The following is an 8,183-nucleotide window of genomic DNA, read 5'->3' on the forward strand; positions in this document are numbered from 1 at the left end:
GTCAAAAACAGGGTTGAAGGTTCGCAAGGTATTGTTCACCTACGAACCCTCGCATGCCTTCACGTCCCTCCACTTGCCAAGTTTGTTTTTGGGTTAGAAGTTCATTTCTAACAGCGAATTTCGCACCTAACCTTCTCACAAGCAAAACCACACAATTTCCCTTCTATACGGGCATGTCGACATTTACTTGCGAACCAAAGACCTTCGCCTCCTACCCAACCTTCGCAGCTATCCCTCTCACCTATAAAACCTCATTTACTTCCTCCAAAAACAAACTTTTCTCTCTTTCTCTCTCTCTCTCTCTCTCCCTCTCTCTCACTCTCGCTCTCTCTCTGGAACTCGAAATACCCAGGAGGTCTCTAGCTTTCCTTCATTCTTGGTAAGTTCTTCATTTATTCCTAAATGGTCTTCATTTCTTCATACAAATCATGCGTTATTTACACAAATATCGACATAGTTGTTCTTAGGATCTTCAAATCCTCAAGCATCCTTAAAGTGTTCTTGACTTGAAACTCTTCATCTTCAACCTTCCATTCTTTAAGAAATCACAGAAGGTGAGTTCATACCCCTACATTATCATGTTTTTTATTGAGAGGGGTGGGGAATAAAAGTTATAACACCCAAAACATATTCTAATCTATACTAATAGCTTTCATCAGAAAAGTTTTGGTCTATTCACGAACTGTTTTGACCATCTTAAGCTCAATATTTTTCAAAACTGTTCAATATGCATTTAGTTCAGGTTTATACATTTCTAATGACTAGTTTCACACGTTCATACGATTTTGCTACAATTTATGGCAATTTTTACAAAACTGCCTGTCATTTCTGAAACGATTTCAGACCTGTCTTTGAATATGGACATTTTCACATAGGATATAGACCTCTAAAAATCATAATAAAAATTAGGAACAAACTAGACATATTTTCTAAACTCTTGGAGTTTATGGAGCTTGTTTTTGACTTACAATGATTTTCTAAGATTTTTCTAGAAATAGTGACAGAAAAGTTAAAACTAGTATAATAGTTTATAAATTCATTAACACTATGTAACATGTTAAGCAAAGTGTATAACCATGTTTAGCTACATATTAATCGTATTTCATGTTATTTTATCTTTACGAAACAAAATTAGACATTCATCAAAAGGATTTTTGATTCATTACAAGCATATATGATAAGCTATAATAGGTATAATTTATGATTTGTTACAATACAAATACACTGTGAAAGGTTTGCAATACACTACGAAAGAGCTTTTCATTTACTACAAACATATGGGATAAACTATAATAGGTATAGTTTATGGTACATTAACACTACAAACATACTAAGGAAGGTTCCATTTACACTACAAAAAGGATTTTCAATCACACTACACTAAACTCGTTGAATCAATTTGTGAGACGTAACTTCATTGTACTCTTTAAGGTACTATTTAAAGTCGTGCATTATACACATAGTCTCCTGTAGGGAGAGTGTGATACTTATATATATGTCACACCCCCAAACCAGAACGACGGAATCGTTCGAGGGAGGATGACTTCATGTAGTATCGTAACAATTGAATACATAGTAAAGAAAGTAAAACAACCATCATATATATAATTTAAAAGTTTACATTATTTAAAGGTACTTGTTTCAAAACAAATTGCAATATGATGTCCAAAGGAAACTAAACTGACACCACAACGTCCCTTCTTCAAAAGTTGTTTTTTACCTGTTTTACTGAATTCCTGAGAAATAAAAGTAGTTTTGAAAGAGTAGATCAACATTTAAGCTGGTGAGTTCATAAGTATTTAGTAACAATGTTTGTATGAAATAGAATGAAATGGTTTGTACATGTTTGAATGTTCCTAGAAAATCCCATATTTTCTACTATAGTAGATGGTATTCTAATTGTTCCAAAACTTGTAATGTAATAGTGCTTTTCATGCCTAAATTAGTAGGTTTATGTATAAATCGCTAAGGCATTTGAAAAATCCCGTAAATCAATGTGTTTCAAATACTCCATGTGAGTCTTATAACCATGCTATTTGACCAGGATGCCTATAACAACTTTCTTCAAGTGTTGAAAAGTTATGATGTTTGTCACCCCAGGCCTACCGTCCTAGCTGTAGCTAACATCTTAGGTGTGGGATTGTCAATCCTGTATAGATCTATACACAAGTATCACACTCCCCCTACAAGGGATTTTGGTATATAACAAAGGACGTAAAATGCATATTCGAAAATACATGAAATGTCTCACAAAAGTTAGTATAAAACAAATTTACGTACGCAAATGTCTATTTGTTCTTATGTATGAAAATATCTCTTTGATAAAATGTTTCTAGTATGTAAATGTTCATTATTTTCTCGTAAACTATACCCATTATAGTTTTTCAAAATGTGTGTTTCGTTCGTATAGTAAACCCTAGTGTAACGCTCACTTGATATGTAAAGTATAATATTTATAGTGACATAAATGATCACATATACTTAAAGTATAAATAAAGTTTTTGATTCGTGTATACATATAAACATGTTTTATTTCTAAAAGACAACATGTTATCCAGATTATATATCACATACGAAAGTTCTCATGTAGTAGTTATGAATCACATATGATTTACTTGATAAAAAGAGTATATAGTGAAACTTTATGTTACACATGATAATAATCGTGTGTTTACTTGTATCCCCCCCCCCCCCCCCCCGGTTAAAAGTGTATAAAAAGCATTGATAAAACATTTGAAATTGTAGTTTATAGGGGTATGAACTCACTTGATAGATTGAAGAAGGTGAGACGAAAACCAATCAGAACTTTGACTCGAGAAAGAGGATTTTCTCGGGAATCTTAGGAGTGTAAACTTTCTTCGGGGCTCGGGTATGAAAGCCAGGGCTTCGGGATGTTTCTTGCATGCAAAATGGAGTAAAAACGCAAGAGAAAGAGAGGAATTGAGCAATTTTACCCGGAACCCTCGCATCCCTTTTATAGGGGGCTGAAGACCCTCGGTACGTTGGGCGTACGAGGTAACGCGGAGCATACACGTACGTCATGGCTTACCGCATCCTCGTCTACCAAACTTCGGATGGGACAGGACGTAGAGGCGTAGAGGGGCGACGTGGACATTCCGAGGCCTAGCACCTGAGTACGCTGGGCGTATGAGGGTACACCAAGCGTAACTCGGATCGGTCTGCTGACTCCTCCTTTGGATAATACCGGATTTTGAATTAAATTTTATATTTTAATTATTTAATAAACTTCAAAATATCATATCTTTTTCATACGAACTCTGTCACACCCCAAAACCAAAAATGGCGGAAACGTTCTGGGGTGGAGGACGTCATGTACAGTATCACTACAATGTAAAGTAGTAAACAAGCAACAACATCATCCATTGCATTAATAATATAATTATTATACAAATGTGTTTTGTCATATTTTTATAAACACTAAATCATAAATCAAAATGAAAGATGGGTCTTCAACGAGCTCCATCTTCCTAAATCCTTGCATCTGTACCTGTCTATGATGACCTGAGGATACAAGTAATTTTGAAAGCGAGTATCAGCTTTGAAGCTGGTGAGATCATTAGTATTTTAGTGTCTTAATTTGTATGAAAATACTTGTATGTATTTGAAATGTACATATTTGTATGTATACGAATTGTAAATATTAAAAATGTAAATGAACTGTATACATGAAAATGTTTGTAAAACAACTATAAACGTTTGAAAAGCCCTAGAAATACCTATGATTCCTATTAGTAACAAAAGGAGTCTTCTACGAAGACTTAACTGTTCTCAATGTAGTTTTCTACCAAGACCTAACTTCTCTAAATGTAGCCTTCTACCAAGGCATCTAGTGTCTGTGCGTGTGTCTCTTGTAAGAGTATGTATTTTCCCAGGTATGACTATCATTAACCAAAAATATAGTTTCTACATTTTTATGCGTCGTGTGAATGTTCACGAAGTGAATGTAAGTGGGAAAGCGAAATAGTACTATGGTGTAGTGTCGAACTACCACCGTACCAATTTCCTTAAGTCTAAGGTAATCGTGTAAGTACTATGGTGTAGTGTACGTGCTCTCTATTTAGTAAGTATAGTAATGTACTGTAATGTTCTAGCTGTAGTGTACATGCTCTCTATTTAGTAAGTATAGTAATGTACTATAATGTTCTAGAAAGTATTGACTCATGAATGAACTGACTCATTGTATGGTATTGCATTCTAGTAATAGCTCTAGTATCTTCCTAAACTACCCACATGGTAGTTTACTAGTAATCTAACTGGTACGTATGGACATGGATGTATACCCTTTCTACCCAAGGGCATGGGATGAACTGGAAGGACCTTTATGACTATATATGTACATGTGATATATAACTAATGTTTAAACGACCTTCAGACGAATACCCGATATCCCACCAGACCACATCTCAAGCGCGAAAAGGAAATAGGGTGGATAGCCTTCCTAAGTTTTTTAGACATTTCTTATACAACTATACATATAGAGGCATGCAATTTATAATTTAAAAGCATAAAATAAGATTTGTAAAACCTTTGAACATAAATATTTTCTAAGAACAGATCGACTTGATGTCAATCTATAAAACGGTTTAGTATAAAGAAACATTTGTTTGAAACACAATTTTAAATAAGTTTGAAAAGTAATATACGGAGTAAAATGTACAGAGAAATAAGGAATTTTAAACACATATAGTGTTTATGAAAGGCATTTGAAGAAACTGTTTAGTAAAACGGCTAATGAGTAGCCAATCATTTGAATGCTGCATATTAATCACATGTGATTGATATAATAATTAGCATTATTCTACTTGTATCCCCCCCCCCCATAAAACATTTAAAGACAGTTTAAAACATTGATTAAGGGGGTATGAACTCACCTGTAGTGAATGGTTCTAATGAAAACGTTGGATCAGTTGCTAAGTATCAATTGGTGGCATGAGTACACACGCGAATCCTATTTAGCATATATTGGCATATATATATGAATATAATTAGTGTTATGAACGACTGAATAATGATTTTGGGACCACCTTGGGGACTAGTAAACACTTATAATGAAGTGTTACAGTCATATATGATTGTATGAGGGTTTTTAAGGCTATACAAGAGGGTGTATGGCCAAAATACACACTATACGTGTGTGTGCGGCCTAGTGTGCTGCCAGCACATGTGTGCGGCCCTGTGTGCGGCCATGTGTGCTGCCAGTACAAGTGTGCAGCTTTGTGTGCGGCCATGTGTGCTGCCAGATGGTGTGTGTTGGCATGTGTGCGGCCATATGGTGTTTCTTGGTGTTCTTGGTGTTCTTGGTACCTTGTATGAAGATGTTCAAGGAGAATGGATGATACTTGAGAGGATTTTCGAGTTCTATGCTTGAAGAAGTGAAAGAAGTGTTCACAAATGACTAAGTGTGGTATATATAGGTGGAGTGTGCGGTTGGGAAGGGTGTGAGGCCGCAAACACATGTGTGTGGCCGCACACTCAAGTGTGTGGCCGCACACTCCATGTGTTGGAGTGTTTGGCCTCTTTTTGATTCCTACACTTTGAGTTAACCCATTTCCACACTCCAACCTTGATTATAACACGTTTAGAACGCTCCAATAGACCCTAAATGGTACTACAAAATAGCATAACGAGTCTATTATTGATAAGAAATGAAGAATGCAAGCTAGAAATTTTCGGGTTGTCACAAACTTCGTTTTCGATGTTCTTTATATCCACGCGTAGGTGAGACTACATTCTACAACTTTTGTTTAGACTCCGTTGGCAAATTTTGAAATTATTTTAATTATTTATTTTTAAAAGGTCGGGGCAGGGAATGGCCGTAAAAAATCCATAACTTCTTCATCCGATGTCTATTTTCGCCAAACTTTTTACCGTTGAAATACCATTGTCGAGACATTCGATTTTCATTTAGGTCGTTCCAACCAAAAGTCTCACGATCTCTATTTTGAGTTTTTAGTTGTTTACTGCTATTTCCAGATCTTAGAAAAATCATAACTTCCTCATACTAAGTCAGATTTGGACGTTCTTTTTATGTATGCTCGCAGTTTAATGATATCTAGCATAGTAGGGAACCCAATAGAGACTTTTGTACATTTTATTTTCGAAGTTAATTTCATTGTTTCAAAAGTGGTTACAATATTTGACTTTTTAGGTTATTACATAGAGTCAAAATATCGGGTTGTCACATCATCCCCCTGTTAGAGGGAATTTCGTCCCGAAATTTAATGTAAGAAAAACACTTGTGGATTAGGGAAAAAGATGTGGGTACTAGTGTTTGACTTGATCTTCGCATTCCCAGGTGTATTCAGGTCCTCTCTTTACATTCCAGCGGACCTTCACGATGGTATGGACTTTGTTTTGTTCTTTTAATTTCCCTATCTTTGATTTCAATTGGTTCTTCAATAAAGTGGAGTCTCTCAATGATTTCGATTTCTTCTAAAGGGATGACAAGGGTCTCATCAGACAAACATTTCTTCAAGTCTGACACATGAAAGGTAGGATGTGCGTTATTGAGTTCCTACGGTAGTCGAATTTTGTATGCTACCAGACCGATCCTTGCAAGGATCTCGAATGGTCCGATATACCTTCAGTTTAGTTTCCCACATTTTCCAAAACGTATTAGTCCTTTCCAGGGCGAGACCTTCAATAGCACTTAGTCCCCAACCTGAAATTCCAAGGGTTTCCGTCTTTTGTCTGCATAACTCCTTTGTCTGTCTCTTGAAGCCTTTAGTCATTCCCGAATTTGTAAAATCTTCTTGGTTGTCTCTCTTATGATCTCCGGGCCAGTGAGAGTGTTGTCGGGTACTTGTCCCTTGGCTAGTTGCATGTCACCCACTTCAGCCCAGCACAGTGGTGATCTGCACTTCCGGCCATAGACGGCTTCGAATGGAGCAACTGTAATGCTGGAGTGATAGTTATTGTTGTATGAAAATTCGAGTAATGGTAAATGGGTATCCTACACTTTACCAAAATCGATTACACAATCTCTTAGCATATCTTCCGAGGTCTGTATGGTCCTCTCACTTTGACCGTCGGTTTGTGGATAGTAAGCAATACTCATGTCTAGTTTCGTTCCAAGAGATTTTTGTAGTGACTGCCAGAACCGCGAGGTGACTCTACTATCTCTGTCAGAGATAATGGATATTGACACACCATGTAGTCATACAATCTCTCGGATGTATGTTCAAGCTAGCTTCTCCATCTTGTCGGTTTCCTTTATGGGTAGGAAGTGTGCGGATTTTGTTAGTCTATCTACGATTACCCAAATGGTGTGTAGCCTACCTGCTATCTTGGGTAATTTGGTTATGAAGTCTATGGTTATCCGTTCCCACTTCCACTCGGGTATTTCGGGTTGTTGTAGCAATCCCGATGGCTTTTAGTACTCTACCTTGACTTTGGCGCTAGTCATACACTTGCCCACATTGGTAGCGATCTCTGCTTTCATGTTCGGCCACCAATATAGTTTCTTGAGGTCCAGATACATCTTGTCCGAACCTGGGTGCACGGAGTATCGAGTCTTATGAACCACATTCATGACCACGTCTCTGAATCCCCCAAACTTCGGTGTCCTAATCCGATCCACGAAGTAACGAACTCCGTCAGCCTTGACTTCAAGCTTCGTATCCATTCCCCTTAAGGCTTCACCTGCCACGTTCTCTGATCTCAAGGCTTCCCTCTGAGCTTCCTTGATTTGTGTGGACAAGTGTGAATCGATCGTCATGGTTAATGATTTCACTCGGCGGCCTGAGTATTCCTTTCGACTAAGAGCATCAGCTACTACATATGCTTTTCCTGGGTGATAACGAATCTCGCATTCGTAGTCATTCAGCAGTTCAACCCATCGTCTTTGCCTCATGTTGAGTTCTTTTTGATTGAGAATATGCTGAAGGCTCTTGTGATCGGTGAAAATTGTGCATTTCGTGACATAGAGATAGTGTCTCCAGATCTTTAGCACAAAAACGACTGCTCCTAGTTCAAGATCATGTGTGGTGTAGTTGACCTCGTGCGTCTTGAGTTGTATTGAGGCGTAGGCGATGCCCTTTCCTCGTTGCATTAGAACACATCCAAGACCTTGATTAGATGCATCACAGTAGACCACGAAGTCTTCTGTTCCTTCTGGTAAGGGCAATATAGGTGCGCTACATAGAGCTTGCTTCAGTGTTTGG

This window comes from Lactuca saligna, chromosome 1, assembly GCF_052625555.1.
Source record: "Lactuca saligna cultivar CGN05327 chromosome 1, ASM5262555v1, whole genome shotgun sequence".
Classification (NCBI taxonomy): Eukaryota; Viridiplantae; Streptophyta; class Magnoliopsida; order Asterales; family Asteraceae; genus Lactuca; species Lactuca saligna.